The sequence below is a fragment of the Lepus europaeus genome, chromosome 12 (genome assembly GCF_033115175.1).
Source record: "Lepus europaeus isolate LE1 chromosome 12, mLepTim1.pri, whole genome shotgun sequence".
NCBI lineage: Eukaryota > Metazoa > Chordata > Mammalia > Lagomorpha > Leporidae > Lepus > Lepus europaeus.
This window is the reverse complement of record NC_084838.1, coordinates 74,709,279-74,727,050: the sequence shown is the minus strand read 5'-3', so window position 1 is coordinate 74,727,050 and position 17,772 is coordinate 74,709,279.

Here is a 17,772-nt window from a genome sequence, read left to right as displayed (position 1 = left end):
AACCATTGGGTGACAGTTTGAAATGTGACAGAAGAGGACAGCATGAAGCTGGGTACTTTCTACAAAATATCAGCATGCTGGTCAGATGGTTCTTGTTTTCAAGTCCTTTTTAAAGAACTGGAACCATCTCGTTAAAATGAAGTAGCACAGTGGGGCAGGCATGCGGCACAGCTGTTAGGATGCTGCTTGGGACCCCACATTACATACCGGTTCCTGGATGCGAGTCCTGCCTCTGATGCAGCTTCCTACTAATACGTACCTTGTACCTTGGGAGACAGTTGGTGAAGGCAGAAGTGTTGGGATCCCTGCTACCCACATTGAGTTCCAGACTCCTGGCACTGGCCTGGCCTAGTGCCAGTTGTTGTCAGCATCTGGGGGGAGGCTCTGTCTCCTTCAAATAAAAATAAATGCGTGAAAAGAAGCATGGAAACCAAAATTCCGACTGGGTATTTTGGCCACCATTGCTGGCAGCAAAACTTAACCAAAGGCCATTTGTGAGAGCCAGGTACACTGCAAAACTAGCAATGAGGTTTCTCCTTGAACATGCCTGCCTTCTCATTTTAGAGGGAGGGAGGGAAATAAGCTTCAACAAGCTCAGCAAAGAGTAGACACATGGCCGGCGCCATGGCTCAACAGGCTAATCCTCTGCCTTGTAGCACCAGCACACCGGGTCCTAGTCCCGGTCGGGGCACCGGATTCTGTCCCGGTTGCCCCTCTTCCAGGCCAGCTCTCTGCTATGGCCCAGGAGTGCAGTGGAGGATGGCCCAAGTCCTTGGGCCCTGCACCCACATGGGAGACCAGGAGAAGCACCTGGCTCCTGCCATCAGATCAGCGCGGTGCGCCAGCTGCGGCGGCTATTGGAGGGTGAACCAACGGCAAAGGAACATCTTTCTCTCTGTCTCTCTCTCTCTCACTGTCCACTCTGCCTGTCAAAAAAGAAAAAAAAAAAAAGAGTAGACACATGTGTCACCATAACGTCGGTCACCTGGTGGCAGGTTCACATCTGCTCAAAATGAGCTTGGTTGAAAGAGTACTGGTGAGCCAGTAACTGACCACCCTTCCAGCACCGCATCAGGGCCTCTGGGACACAAAGACCATCCTCTTCCACGAACCTCAAAGAGAGGTCACAGCAACCTGGCTCATCAGTCGTTCCCTCCCGAGACAGATCTGCCAGCGCTGGGACTTGGGTTAATTTTTAGTCCAGGTAGTTTTTCAAACCCAAGTTGCTGCAGACCTAAAATCACACAATAAATTAAACCAGGAAAGTGTGCATGTGGGAAGAGAAGTGGAGGCATGTGTTATGTGCTCCTTAATGGCAAAACAAGCCTCTTGAGCACAAAAGGGGCTGCATCTCAGGTGGGTTGTGGTCTTGGGAAATTTCTTGGTTCCATCAGAAAAAACAAGGGCATTAATTATATAAATGCATGGGAAATCAGTTCCTACCTCTGCATGCTTTGAGATTTCTTGGGCTGTATTTTGACAAATGAGTGCTTGTTTTATCTTTGGGCCAGGTCTCATACAGTATGGATCCAGCCCCTGGGGAATGTGCGCTGGCGTGTGCCCCTTTTGCTATCACAACATGGGGCCCTTGGAAGACTTTGTCTCGGGATGTTGGCACACTGTGTAAACCAGCCCGATTAACCCCCTTGCTGCAGCTGCAGTTTTGAGATACAATTCTGTAAAGGGATTTGTGACAAATGGCTCAGGCAAGGTCCTCAAGTGAGGCCAGCAGAGCCAGGAATTCCGGACTTTTTCCCAGAGCTGCAGTTAGGAGGCTACGTGTTTGCGTGACAGCCAGGCAATTTCCCAGTAACCCTTGCCCTGGAAACTGAGCAGCTAAAAAACTGGAATCCGTCTGAATCCATGAAGAGAACAAAGTGGAGACTGAGACAGCTTGTCCTGCCACCATTGAGACCAAAGTGGTAACCTGTCACCACAGGAGCTGGGCGTGTGATTCTGCAGAAACCTACGGAGAACACACTGCCTAGGGCTGCTCCCCAGCATGATATAGCGCCCTCTCCTGTCTGCTGTCAGAACAGCTTATCCCTGACTTATCCTGAGATCCTGCCGACAGGTGGTAAACCTTGCAGACAGGAAAGGGCTGTTTTTTCCTGCAAGGAAGTAAAGAGCAGCTCCCCAGCAACCTCTCTTGAAACCCTGATGGTTCCTTTTTGCAGTGGGGAGCCTGAAGTACGAGACCCCCACACACACCCTCTGCTACAAAGAAATAGGACAGCTGACTGGAGCCATGCAAAAGCAACACATTTCAGCCTTGACACAGCAAGGGGCTGTCCTCGCTGTGGACCCAGACACCAGTCTTTGGGGTTGCCATTTGTCCTTGAGGAGCAGCAAGTATGCATCTCCTGAAGGAAAACCAAGTGCTGTGGCTGTCACAGATCCATATTTTTGTGCTTATAGGGGCACAAGGAGGCAGGGGCTTGGGATAATATGACAAAATCCGGGCAGGCAGACAGCTTAGAGACTGTTTTCCCAAGTTCATCTTTTTGACCCCACTTCCTCATGCAGCTGAGCTGTTACTGCTTGGGAGGGTGGCCGTGAGCCACTGCCGTGGCTTTGGAACAAAGGCAGTTTTCTATTTTTTTTTTAACTAAAAGCACAATTATTTTAGATGCTGGGCCTTAGCCAGAATCTATTTGATTGTACTTACTACACAAGGAAATCACTAATCATATGTTTACTCTGCTCTTAGTCACCATAGCTATAATTTAGAAACCAACTGATTTTAAAAATACATCGAAAGTCTATTTTATGACCACAAAAGGATGTGGCTGTCGCCCTGGCCACAGTGTTCCAAGCTCCCTCCCGCTAGAGTCACTGGCTGTTTCCTATGGACTGCAATTTGACTCTCACCATCTTAGTTCTTTGAGTATGAAAGACACAGTTGGATTTTTTTCATGTATCTTCCACATACATATCCTGAATTCTGGCAAGGATTTTGCAGTTATGTTGGAAAGCAAAACTTTTTTCTGAAATATTTATTTGAAAGGCAGAGTCCGAGAGTGAGTGAGTCATTGATCTTGCATCCACTGGTTCACTCTCCAAATAGACACAGTGGTGGGGGTGAAGTTAGGAGCCTGAGAGTCCCTCTGGGTCTCCCATGTGGGTGGTAAGAGCCAAATTCTTGAGCCACACTGCACCACTTTCCCAGGCACATGAGCAGGGAACTGAATCAGAAGTGGAGCAGCCAGGATTCAAGAGCTGGTGCTTGGAGCCAGCATTGTAGCATAGCAGGTTAAGCCGCTGCCTGCAACACTGGCATCCCTTAAGAATGCCGGCTCCAGTGCCAGCTAATACACCTGGGAAAGCAGTAGAAGCTGGCCCAGGCCACTGCCACCTGCTGGGAGACCCAGATGGAGTTCCAGCTTCTGGCTTGACCTGGTCCAGCACCAGCCATTGCAGCCATTTGGGGAATTGAACTAGTAGATGGAAGATCTCCATCTCTCCCTAACTCTGCCTTTCAAATAAATAAATATGTCAAAGCCAATTTTTTTTTTTTTTTTTTACAAATTAAAAGAACTGGAGCTCATATGGGATGCCAGTATCACAGGCAATGGCTTACTTAACCTGCTGTGCAATGCCGGCCCCAGAAAGCAAAATGTTTATGGGTGCATTCTTGTACAGAAATGTCTGACTCAGGGGACACTGGGAAGGAGTTGGCATTGTAGAAAACCAGCTGCCCAAGGCTCCTTCTTTAAGACCCTAGAGCCAGAAGGGGGGAAATAGACCCCTAATTTTCAGGTCATGCCACTTGCTGAAGACATTCCTATTTCTAAGACCAATTCCCAGTCTCATATTGGAGCCAAAATAAGCTGTACTGCCGTTCTTTGTTCCCCAATCCAGAAAGCCCCAGTTTACGCAGCCTGAGAACTGCCTGGAAGGGTGCGGCTGTATGGAGAGGGAGCGCCCCAGCTCAGACTGGCAGGTGCTGCTTTGCCCGCTGCAGTGCCAGGCAGCTCAGTGCTGTGCAGAGCTTGCCTAGGAGACCAAGGGCCAGCTGGGCGGGTCAGCTATCCCTCAACGATCTAACTGCAATCTTGTCTGCCCTGTGAAGAAATAACTGGATATGCTTAAGTAAGCAGGCAATAGAGACAACATTCACTCACCGAGCCGAGTGTCTCCAAGTTCAGGAAGCTCAGCCACGCCGAATCCTGCTGCACACACACACATCACCAGAAGGGCCGGCCTGAGAAGAGCAGCACACAGGATTGGCTTTTATGCTCCTGTCTGCTGAGACAGAGGCGTTCCCCCGCCTGCTTCCTAGACAGCAGCTGAAAGAACTCATGTGGGATCCCAACCACAGCATGGTGCTGGAGGTCCGGGGAGCATCATGAGGAGCAGGTGACTAGCAGGGATCCGGGGAGGGGCCGGGGAGCTTCTGGGCAAGATGGGTGGAGGGGCCTGGGAGGTGGATGCACTTTTCCGCTCACTCGGCAATCATCCAGCAGGCCATGCACTCGCCATCTGTGTGCTTTCCTGTATATACTGCAACTTCCATTTTGAAGTCTGAAAACCATACTAACATTTGGTCAGAAAAGAACTTGGGAGGGAGCATGGAGACAGGAATGCCAACAGGAACAAATAGATAGTGATGGCCGGCACCGCGGCTCAATAAGCTAATCCTCCGCCTTGCGGCGCCTGCACACCGGGTTCTAGTCCCGGTCGGGGCGCTGGATTCTGTCCCGGTTGCCCCTCTTTCAGGCCAGCTCTCTGCTGTGGCCCGGGAGTGCAGTGGAGGATGGCCCAAGTGCTTGGGCCCTGCACCCCATGGGAGACCAGGAGAAGCACCTGGCTTCTGCCATTGGATCAGCGCAGTGCGCCGGCCGCAGCACACTGGCCGCGGTGGCCATTGGAGGGTGAACCAACGGTAAAAAGGAAGACCTTTCTCTCTGTCTCTCTGACTGTCCACTCTGCCTGTCAAAAAATAAATAAATAAATAAATAAAAAAGAGATAGTGATGCATGTGAGAACCAGGAACTCCACTGTAGTGTCAGTACATAGCTCTGCACACACTCAGTCCTGCGGCCCACTCAGAACCCTGGAAACAGGTCCTAGGGGCCTTCTCACTTACACAGCTCTTCTGGACACAACAGAGGAAGGCGCACTTGCCATCCACTGCCGAACTTGGCCTTGGCCACGTGACGAGCTTTGCGAAGGAGGCACTAATGGAAGTGGCATGTGATTCCAGATGGAAGATTTCACAGCCAGTGTGTAGCTCCCCACACTCTGTTCAGACTACAGTATGGAGATGGGCGTCCCATCTGCCTCGGTTCCTCGGTGACTATGGGGCCTTACTAGCCTATATCACATGTAGATTCCTATTATCGGTAAGAAAAAGGCCTGTCTTATGTTAGGGAAGTCTGGGAGTTCTTTGTTCCCACAGCACAACTGAGATGTTCTTTATCGGAACAGAAACTGGCTCTTGGAAGTGGGACTGTGCTGAGTTGTAGACAGAAACAAAACTGTCAGTGGGGAATCCATATTGGAACACTGAAAACTAGCTGAATGGCTAATTTTTTAAAACATCATTTAAAAGGCAGAGGGATACAGGGAGACAAAGAGATCTTTGTTCTTCGGCTGGTTTGCTCTCCAAATGGCCACTATGGACCAGTCTGGCTCAGAATTCCAGAGCACCACTGCGGTCTCCTATATGGGGGAGTGGGTGGGGGCCGAGCACTCAGGCCATTGTGCTGCTCTCTCAGGTGCATCAGCAGGGAGGTGGACAGGAAGCGGAGCAGCCAGGACTCACAGCAGCTCTGATAGGGGATGCTGGCCCACCGTCTATAATGCCGGCCTTGAGTGACTATTTCTTAATGATCGCAAGGCCAGCTTGCCCAGTACCTTCCCAGGTGCACAGGAAGGTGCTCATCTTTTGTGCACGATGGATGCCTCACCCTATTTCTGAAGGCAGCCATTTCCTGTGTAGCTGGGGGAGCAGCTGCATTCTACAGTCTTGTCACTCTCAGACATCGCAGGGCCTGTGAGCACACAACACTGGGCCTACCCTCCAGGTGCTCAGTCGGTGGTCGAGGGAGAGGCCCAAGAAATGGCACCGGTAAGATGTCCCCTGGTGGTGCTGATGGTGCCCTGCGGTCTGGAGGAGAGGGCTGCTCTCAGCACACCTGCCCTGCCCTGCTCCAAGTCCCTGGTGGGCAGGATGCTATGCTTCCTGTTGTTTACTGTCCTCTTCCCAGCATTTTCTTCTCTTGCAGTTTTCTGGTGCCCATGCCTCACGTAAGTCTCTTCTCTGTGATATTTGCAGTTCCCAATTTTAAAATGATTTTTGTAAAGCTGCCATTGCCTCTTCTCTCCACAGCTTGTACAAGGCCTTGGGGGTCCACATATCCATCTTCACCAGGATTGGGTTTGAGAATTTGACCCCAAGAACTTGAATCCCAGTGGTCTTCTGAGAACCCCACCACCACCGCCATTCGCCTCAGAAAGCATCCTTTCTCTGGGCGAATCTCACTGAGTCCCTCTTTGTGCTGGCTCACTCCATCACAAATGCTCACCTAAATACAACGGTCCCCTCTCGCCACGCTGGCGACACAGAGCCATGTGCATACTGCCAGGCCATCCTCTCAGCTGCTGCCTCTGAAGTGCATCCTTGTCCCCAATTGGCCACCGGGCAGAGCACACAATGGCCTCCCCTTAGAGAGCCAGCACAGTGCTCACTTGCATGCACACGCCAAGGTCTAAGACATGCAGGCACACACGACAGAAAGCTGCAGGACCAAGAATCAACTCTGGGGATCCTCCTTCCTGGGGTCAGAGGCTGGGTTGAGATGAGTAAGAAGTAGGGAAGAGGGGCTGGCACTGTGGTGTGGTGGGTAAGCTGCCGCCTGCAGTGCCACATCCCATATGGGTGCCAGTTTGAGTCTAGGCTCCACTTCTGATCCACCTCCCAGCTAATGCACTGGGAAAGCAGAAGATAGCTCAAGTGCCTGGCTCCTGCACCCATGTGGGAATTGGGGAAGAAGCTCCTGGCTCCTGTCTGATGACTTTAAAATAAACAAATCTTAAAAAAAAAAAAAAATTCAGGGAAGAAATCAGTGTTCCACTCCGTAACTGGAGGCAACTTGGTTATTATTCCCCTGCAGATAAACTGACCTCTAAGAGACAGGACTCACTCTTAGAATGTCCACTGGGGCTGATTGATGCAAGGCCTTGATTGACCAAGGGAATAGTAATGAAGTTCTCCATGTGCGTCTCTCCATCACTGGCAGAACACACACGGCCACACACATAGGTTCTAGACTCTGTCGTATTTTACAAGGAGGAACAGAGTCCTTGCACGCACTTCCATGTGTCACCATTTAGGGACTCCCGCTGAGGAGAATAATCCAACTGCTGCAGCACCAGGGGCGCAGCTGCAGGAAGTGCTTTTGCCAGATTCTTGTGTGTGCTTGTGATCCACACTGCAGGGAGGGGGCCGAACACTGCCACCCACCAGGGAGCCTTGTGATGGCGGCCTGTCTGCTATCCATACACAACCACCCCCCGCCTGTGCAAGACTCATCCGCTCGCCAGCAGGGTGAGTCTGAAGCACCACAACGGGGCAGCTGGGTCACGACCCGCCCATGGCATCAGGGGGAGGCGTCTGCTTGCCTTTGCTTCCCCCCTCTCGCCCTGGTCAAGAAGTCAGCTCCTTCACTTCTTGGCTCACTCTCTGGTTTCTACAAAGACACTGGACACTGCTACAGAGATGAGGAGCAAAGGGATTCAGCTCAGGGCAATGCCAGGGAAGCAGCAAGGGGCAGTGAGCACTGAGGGGCCATCAGGTTTGTGGAAGATGGAATTAAAAGTTTACTTTGGTGCAAAGAAAGGAGGACGCCTTTATTGAAGGTAAAACTTGCTTCTCATCATTCTTCAGGGAGCACATCACTGTCTGGCTTGTAAGCAGGTGTGTCAGTTATCTATGACCACAATAAAGCTATGTAACAAACAGCCCTCCAAGCCTCAGCAGCCAAGAACAATAAACATGTCAGATGGTCTGCGGAGCACTCTGCTGACTCTGGCCGGCCCCCTCCCCGACAGCCTGGAGCTGTCAGCTCATCCAGGCTGACTGTGATCCAACACTGACAGCATTCAGCTCTGTTCCAGCTGCAAACCCAAGCATGTTCTCCTGGCCCTAACAATGGTTCCAGAAAACACATGAGCAACGGTTCTTGAGGCTCACTCACAGTGGCAGCATTTCTATGGTGTTCTTGCTGGCCTAGGCAAGTTACAAGACCAGCCTTGATTCGAGGAGGTTGGGAAACCAGTTCTCCAATGAAACGAACCACAAAGCCACAGGCCACGGTGTTTGGCTACAAGGTTTGAAGCCACAAAATACAGTATATCTATCACACGGGATCCCCTCTCACTAATAGTTCTGGATCCAGAGACTCCAGTGAACCACTCAGACACCTGTGGGAAAGGGTGGAGACAGCACAGTTTGTCCACCCTTGTGATGTGTGCAGAGCTTTTCACAGGGGGCAGGGGCCTGCGTCCATTCTCAGCCACACCCTAATCATTGCCATGGTCACTGCCATGTGGGAGCCCCTAACTGGTTTCCTGTCTCAAAGCACCCAGTGGACCATGAGTCTCAGTGGAAGACAGAACATGGTAGCTTCTTGAGTTTTACAGGGGTGGTAACCCCAAAACTGTGATAAGAAGGTTTTGGGGCTGGCACCATGGTGTGGTAGGCTAAGCCTCCATCTGTGGTACCAGCATCCTATATGGGCACTGGTTCATGTCTTGGCTGCTCCTTTTGTGATCCAGCTCTCTGCTTATGACCTGGGAAAGCAGCGGAAGGTGGCCCAAGTACTTGGGCCTCTGCACCAATGGGGGAAAACCAGAAGAAGCTCCTGGCTTTAGATCAGCCCAGCTCTCAGCCATTTGAGAAGTGAACCAGTGGATGAAAGACCTTTCTCTCAGTCTCTCCCTCTGTATCTCTGCCTCTGAAAGAAAGAAAGGAAGGCAGGGAGGGAGGGAGGGAGGGAGGGAGGGAGGGAGGAAGGAAGGAAGGAAGGAAATCTTTAAAAGACAGGGTAGAGAGTAGGAAAGAGAGAGAGAGAAAAAGAGAGAGAGAGAGAGAGAGAGAGAGAGAGAGAGAGAGAGAGAGAGAGAGAGAGAGAGACAGTTTCCATGGCAGAGTCTTGGGAGCTAGTTTCAATTTTTTTTTTTTCAAGAGACCTAGGGTGAGGCACAACTGAGGGAAGACCCCGACCTCCCCAGCCCATTCTCATCTCACGGAGGGGCCCAGGCCACAGCATGTCCCGGAGACCTGATCTCCACTGCCTTTCACGTGCCATGGGCAGAGTCAGAGTGGGGACTGGCCCGAGTCACGTTAGAGTCCCTGAGGCTGAGTCACTGTCACCCCAAGCCAGGGCTGCTTCTCGCCTCCAGCAGCGGAAGGGCCCACCACCATTTCTGAACTCTGGTCCAGGAAACTGCTCTGAGGCAGTCTTGCCGAGACACGGCCGGGTCCTTAGATAGTGTGTCCGAGCCTGGCATGCCATGGGGGGGCTATGTAAACGCTGAGGTTGGGTGGGAGAGGGGCGGAGAGGAGAGCTTCATTGCTTGCTAATGAACTTCAAGGAACTCTCACTTAAGGACGCATCAGCCCACGGCACACTGCAGTCATCACTTTGTTCTAACACAGCAACACCCTTCTAGGAGAGCAGGGGTAAGGATCATGTTCACCATCAAACTCCGCAGAATGTCTAACACTTTAGATGGTACACTGGGCCACGCTCTGGCCCTCGCTTCCCTGGCTGAGAAGGGTCTGAACACCTGCCAGCCCAGGGCCTCTCTGCAGATGGATGATGACTGCAGATTGCCTGGAGCAGACACAGATGCTTCAGTGAGAACGAGCCTGGGGCGGGCAGATGAGCCCCCACCGCGGCTGCCTTGGGTGCCATGCAGGTGTACTTCTCGGGACACAGGTTCCAGAATCCACAGGGCCCGTGTTGCCTCTCCACCTCCTTCCACATCATTTCCCCAACTTCCTAAGTGACAAGCAGGCTCCGTCTCCCTTGCTGAGGTTGCAGGAGGGTGCCTGGCGCACAGCACGGCACAGAACCTGCCCAGCCCTGCAGGTTGTTCACCGCAAGCCTCCCACAGCCTGCCACCCATCTGAAGGGCAGCTGGGCTCAAAGGGAAGGGGCAAGTCCTGTGCTTCTCAAGAAGTGTTGAGTCCTGAGCCAAAAAGCCAACAATTAGTGCACGGCACACTCAAACGGGCTCCCTGGGGAGGGAATGAGTCAGGCGAAGTGGATTCCACACAATCAATTTGATGGCTGCTCTGTCAATTAAATACACTCCAAATGAGCACCACCGGCAGGAGCCATTTTAAGGGTACAGAAGATGGATGGGCATACCTTCCCACCCAGGCAGTGCAGAAACTACCTGCACCTCCAAGCCCCCCAGTTCACGATACTCCAGTGCAGCCTGACCTATGAGTGCCCCCTTGTGGCCAGTGAAGGAGACACACACACACGCGTACACATACACACACACACAGGCACCCAAGTGGGAGCCAATCTCCTGATGACAATGTTTTTGTCAGTAGGACACAATGGATAACAAAAATCAAAGTAACTATAAGCACTTTCAAAAACTATACAGGGGCCAACGTTGTGCCATAGAGGATTCAGCTGCTGGCTGCCATGCTAGCATCCTATGTGAGCACCAGTTTGAGTCCCAGCTCCTACACTTCTGATCCAGCTCCCTACTAATGCACCTGGGAAAACATGGGAAGATGGCCCATGGGCTTGGGCCTATGCCACTGATGAGGGAGACCTGGATGGAGTTCTAGGTTACTGATTTTCACCTAGCCCAGCCCTGGCTGTTGCCTCCTTTTGGGGAGTGAACCAGCAGATAGAGGGGAGATCTCATGCCGGCACTGTGGCGTAGTGGGTAAAGTGGTAGCCTGCAGTGCCGACATCCCATAAGGGCTCCGGTTTGAGACCCGGCTGTTCCACTTCTGATCCAGCTGTCTACCATGCCCTGGGAAAGCAGTAGAAGATAGGCCAAGCCTTTGGGACCCTGTACCACATGGGAGACCTGGAAGAAGCTCCTGGCTTTGGATTGGCACAGCTCTGGTTGTTGCAGTCAACTGGGGAGTGGACCAGCAGATGGAAGACCCCTCTGTCTCTGTCTCTCCTACTCTCTGTGTAACTCTTTCAATTAAATCTTTAAGAGGCGGGGGGGGGGGGGGGTGGTGGTGGTGTCTCTTTCTCCCTCTGCCTTTCAAATAAGTAAATGAATCATATATTCAGGGTGGGCACCAGAGATTAAGCACATGCTTGGGATGCCCACACCCCATTTCAGAGTGCTAGTTTTGAGTGCTGGCTACTCAGATTCTAATCCAGCTTTCTGCTAATGTATCTTGGGAGACAGCAGATGATGGCTCAAGTACTTGAGCCCCTGCCACTCATGTGGGAGACCCAGGTGGAGCTGTGTCTCTCTTTCAAATACAAATAAAAAAATTTGAAGAATAAACCTGAAATCTTAGATTGTGCCACATAATGAAGCTTTACATGTATGTATATGGTTAAGGGATTTTCCAAAAGTTCATGGAAAATGCATACCATGAAACCCTACACGTGCATTCTAAAAGTTTCTGTATCAGGGTCCAGCACTGTGATGTGGTAGGCTAAGCCTCCACCGCATCCAATATGGTACTGGTTCATGTTCCGGCTGCTCCACTTCCAATCCATCTCCCTGCTGATGGCCTGGGAAAGCAGTGGAAGATAGCCCAAGTGCTTGGGCCCCTTCACCCACATGAGAGACCAGGAAGAAGTTCCTGGCTCCGGGTTTCAGACAAGCTCAGCTCCGACTATTGTGGCCATATGGGGAGTGAACCAGCGGATGGAAGACACACCCCCCACCCCAGTCTATAACTCTGCCTCTCAGATAAACAAATATTTTGTAAAGATTTATATGCCAGGGCCAGCACTGTGACACAGCAGGTCCCATATGGGCGCCAGTTCAAGTCCCAGCTGTTCCACTTCTGATCTAGCTCTCTGCTATGGCCTGGGAAAGCAGGCCCCCTTTATGTCTTAACATATCAAACATTTCTATAAGTGAAGGTACATATTTAATAGTCACACAGATATTTAATAGGCACACACATATTTTCTTCACGTCAGAGAATATAGGAGTTGGATTACACAGTGCACGTCCTTTACTTCATCTTGAAAGAATGCAGGAAGCAAGTGGAGAGAAGCACGCAGGGCAGATCTAGGCCTGGGCAGGTGCCTGCCCTGGGACATTCTGCCACCTGGTGTCCACATCTGGACACTGCAACCTCCTCAGAATCCCATGGTCTGAGCACTGATGTCCCCCCTCCCTCCAGTCATCACCACACCATGCAAGAGAGCTCAGCACTCGGCAGTGGAGAAGAAGCGTCACCTGCTGTGGGGTTCAGGGGCAATGTGCAGGGGCTCTGGAATGGGACAGAACTCCAGCTCCAAACCCCCAGCCACGACTTGGGGCAAATGGCTTTATCTGTCAAGCCTTAGTTTGTAAATCGTTGAACACTTGAGACCACTGACCTTTCAGAAGGTCACATGGGTGCCATGCTGCCAAGATGGAAACATCACAGTTAAAGTGCCTGCAGATCACAGACACACAAACGCTTCAAGCAGGATGAAAGAACAAGTGCATCATGGAAAAGTCTTGGGAAGAGGCCTGGCCCATCAGCACAACTTCCTCCCAACAGCCATGTCCCTTATCCTGAGGAGCCCAGAGCGACGAGAAGCAGGATGGGGCTGTGACTGATGGGGCTGCTCCTGCAGTCCAGGCCCAAACACAGGAAGCCAAGAGGCTGAGAGGCCTGACCAGAGGCCAGCTCTGTGAGGGAGTACGACCACAGAGGGCTGGGTGTGCACACGAGCACAGGGACCCAGCAGCAGGGGCGGCACCTGGAGAAGGAGGCCTTGAAAGTTGAATGCTGTGAGGGGTCAGAACGCCCAGACCTTCAGACTGTGTGTGGGCTGAATGGTCTCATCAGTTTGCCTCCACAAAGTCAACTCACGCAAGCACCATTTTTTATTCCCATTTTAAGTAAAAGAAAGTTGTGGGGCCACTGCTTGGCACAGTAGTTTAAAGCCCTGGCCTGCAGTGCTGGCATCCCATATGGGCACCGGTTCAAGCCCTGGCTGCTCCACTTCTGATCGAGCTCCCTGCTATGTCCTGGGAAAGCAGAAGATGGCCAAAGTGCTTGGGCCCCTACACCCACGTGGGAGCCTCAGAAGAAGCTCCTGACTTCTGGCTTCGGATTGGCTCAGCTCTGGCCATTGCAGTCATTTGGGGAGTGAACCAGCGGATGGAATACCTCTCTCTGAATCTGGCTCTACCTCTCTCTGTAACTTTCAAATAAATGAAATAAATCTTAAAAAAAAATAAAACAAATAAAGTTGGGGACTTCTGTTTTGGTGTAGCAGGTTAAGCCACCACTTGTGATGATGCTGGCATCGTTATCTGAGCACTAGTTCAGTTCCTAGCTGCTCCCCTTCCAATCCATCTCCCCACCTATGTGCCTAGGAGAGCAGCTGGAGATGGTCCCAGTAGTTGGGCCCCTGCCACCCACATGGGAAACCACAATAGAGTTCCGGGTTCCCGGCTTCAGACCTGGCTGTTGAGGCCATTTGGAGAGTGAATTGGCAGACAGGATCTGTCTCTCTCTGTTAGTATGCATTTCAAATAAATAAATAAATCCTTTTATTTAAAAAAAGAAAAAGAAAAAAAGGGGGGAGATGGCATTTTGGCATGGCAGGTTGAAGGCTGCCTGCATGCTGGCATCCCATATGGATATCAGTTCATGTCCCAGCTGCTCCACTACTGAGCCAGCTCCTTATTAATGGCCTGGGAAAGCAGCAGGAGATGACCCAAGTGTTTAGGTCTCTGCACACACGTGGGAGATCTGGAAGAAGCTCCTGGCTTCGGATGGTCCAGCCTTAGCCATTACAGCCATCTGGAGAGTGAACCAAAAGATGGAATCACTCTCTCTCCCATCCTCCCTCCCTCTGTCTTTGTAACACTACCTTTCAAAATAAATAGATAAATCTTTAGGAAAAAATAAAAGAGAAAAAAGAAAATCCAAGCACAGTGAAAGTAACAGGTGGTTGCTTCTGTGATGTTTCTGAGAGGCCTGCCCCACAGAGACTCCTCCTTACCATCTTTAAGGAAGCTATTGTCATTTTGGGAAGACCCACACAGCAGTGAGCTGGGGTGGCCTCTGGTTAACAGCCTACAAGAGAGGCCCTCAGCACCAGAGACCGAATGCAGCTAACAACAGTGTGAGCAAAGCAGTGGCTAATTGCCCGCTCAAGCCCAGGTGAGGCCTCACGGTGGCCTTGCAGGCCCACCCCCACATGGGGCCTGAGCCTACATATGGCCTTGAGCCTACAACCAAAACCAAGGGTCCCAGCAGGAGTCACCCATTCTGGGTGCCATGGTGGAAAGGCTCACCTGCCTGCTGACGTCAGGTCAGCAGCTATGGCAGTGGCCCCAACTGCTGCCCAGGAGCTTGGCTCCAGCCTTGCCTGGCTGTGGTCCCAGCTCAGTCCTGCTTGTACTGGGGCCCAGATGGAGGCTCCCCATATCCCACAGCCTGGGGCTTCCCTGCTTGTCTGGGCAACAGGCCAACCTCCCAGGCCTCTATCCCACAGCGCTGAGGAGGCCTGTCCTTGGCTCAGGTCCACCTGCCTGATGTCAAGGAGCTCTCCCGCACATGCACCCCTGTGGGCTGCTGCGCAGACCTGCCACCCTCTGTCTCACAGCACATCCTTGGGGGCCCAACCTTGGCTCCGGCCCCTCGCACTGCGCTTGGGGAACGCTTTCCTGTGCACAAAAGTGCTGGGAGGCTCACTCCTCTGGACCCCTCTAACAAGCTTCTAGACTCGGGTCCCTGGAGTGTTTTTCTGTACAGCACAGGTACCCTCCCCCAAGTCGTCACCAGGGTATCACAGCAACCTCACAGCCCTTGTGAACTGAACCTCACAGCCAACCTAGGCGTAGGACATCCCTCAGTGCTGAAGCAGCTGCAGTGGAATGCAGGTCAGTCTACTTAGATCTTCTGGGCAGGCCCACCGAAGCTGGACAGACACTGATAAACCCAGACCGCCCAGACTGCAACAGAGACCTGTTTCACTGAGCATCAGGCCTAGGGCATGCCCACAGCACCAAGAACAAGCAGGGAAATAGGATCCCACCAAATGCAGCAGATACGGTGCTAGTGCCTAACCCTGCATGCAAGAAGAGGTTATGACTGGTCAGTGAGATAGGGATTCCAAAACAGCTGTTCTAACACAGCCAGGCAAATCTAAAGAACACATAGAAAACAAATTCAGAAGTTTATCAGAGAAATTAAACACTGATAGAAACTTCTAGAAGAAAACACAGGAGGAAAAATTCATGACTTTCATCTATGCAACAAGTTTTTAGATAAAGACCCCAAAAGCACAGACAACAAAAAACAAAAACAGATAAATGGAATTACACCAAACTGAAAAGCTCCTGTACCCCAAAGGAAAGATTCAAGAGAGTGAAAAGACAACGTGCAGAATGGGAGAATCAATGTGCTAACTATACAACTGATCATGGTTAAATTCAAAAATAGATTTGGAACTCAACAGCAAAAAGAAAAAAAAAAGGAAAGATCAAATTTTAAAACATGTGAAAGACTTTAATAGGTATTTCTGAAAATATATAAATGGCCAACCAGCACATGAGACAATGAGAAGCATCTCTAGTCATCAGGGAAAAGCAAACAAAACCACCATTGGCTCTCTTCAGATAGTGTGGTTACCACAAAGACGAAATCCAAGTGTCGGTGAGGATGTGGAGAAACCCTTACACACTGCTGATGTGAATGTCAACTAGCCCAGTCATATAGAAAACAGTGTGGAGTTTCCTCAACAACCCAAAAAACTGCTCCATCCCACTACTGGGTACACAACAAGTATATTCAAAGTCAAGGAAATTAGTATGCTGAAGATACACCAGCACTACCCGGGGTACTGCAGCACTATTCACAACAGCCTAGACAGGGAATCCTTCAGAGTTCATCAGCAGATGAATGGGTACAGAAAATGCACACTCAACACCACACACACAGAACACCATGCACACAGAACACCCTAAGAAAGAAGGAAGGCCTGTCATTTGAAACTGCATCAGAGATGCTAAGTGAAACAAGACAGAGAAAGGCTGCCTGACCTCACCCCTAGGTGGAATCCACAAAAACTGATCGCAGGACAGAGCGGGAGCAAGTATGGACAGGGAGAGACTAGTCAGCAGGTGCAATGCTAAAGTCAGGAGGAATAAATGCTGGTGTTCTTTTACAGTAGGCGACTACAGTTATCAATGATGTATCACATACTACCAAATAACTACCAAAGATTTTCAAAGTTCTCACCACAAAAACATAAATGCTTTGAGATGACAGAAATGCTAATTGCCCTGATTTAATCATTGTGCTATGTGTGCATGTACTAAAATACTGTAGACATTTCATAAATAAGTATGTCATATGTCAATCATATGTCAATCAAAAGTAAAAGAGGGGTGGGGAGCTGGTGCTGTGGTGTAATGGGTAATGCCACCACCTGCAGTGCCAGCAACCCATATGGGTGCCAGTTCAAGTCCCAGCTGCTCCACTTCCAATCCAGCTCCCTGCTGATGTGCCTGGGAAAACAGCAGAGGATCGTCCAAGTGCTTAGGCCCTTGCACCCGCACGGAAGATCCAGAAGAAAGTTTCTGGCTTTGGATTAGCTCAGCTCTGGCCACTGCAGGCATTTGGGGAGTGAACAAGCAGATAGAAGACCTCTCTTTCTGCCTCTGCCTCTCTGTAACTGTGACTTGCAAATAAATAACTAAATCTTAAATAAAACAGGAGTAATCATTCACTCTTGTGGCAAAGACACCAGCTGAGACCCATGCATTCTACATCAGAGTGCCTGCCTGGGTTCAATGCTCAACTTTGGTTCCTGACTCCAGCTTCGTGCTACTGTAGATACTGGTGGGCAGCAGGAAAGGCAAAAGAAGTTGAGTTCCTGTCACCCACATGGAGACACTGAGTTTCTTGCATTTGGAGAGTGAATCAATGGGATGGAAGCTATCTCTTGTCTCTCAAATAAAATAAGTAATAATAATAATAATAAAAAAAGCCAGGACATCAGCAAGATGGGTGAACAGAGGTGCTTGGCATGCTTCTTTTGATTAAAAAAAAAAAGTTGGGGAGACAAAAACAAACAAAATAATGGCAAATCCACCAGAGCATTTTAGAGAGATCACCAGAGTGTAGCAGGGCTGTGAGAGACAGCTCAGAGCTTGGAGATCAAGATGCCCTTAAGGGGCTGGTGCCATGGCTCACTTGGTTAATCCTCCACCTGCAGTGCTGGCATGCCATATGGGCGCCAGGTTCTAGTCCCAGTTGCTCCGCTTCCAGTCCAGCTCTCTGCTGTGGCCCGGGAGTGCAGTGGAGGATGGCCCAAGTCCTTGGGCCTCTGCACCCACATAGGAGACCAGGAGGAAGCACCTGGCTCCTGGCATTGGATTGGCGCAGCACTGGTATAGCGGCCATTTGGGGAGTGAACCACCTCTGTCTCTCTTTTTCACTGTCTATAACTCTACCTGTCAAAAAAAAAAATGGTCTTAAAAGGAGGCATGAAGCACACAGCATCCAGTATTCTCTCCTGCCAGATGAAAGCAACTCAGAACCAAGAGGGACTTAGCATGGCAGGGACTGTTACCAGCTTTCAG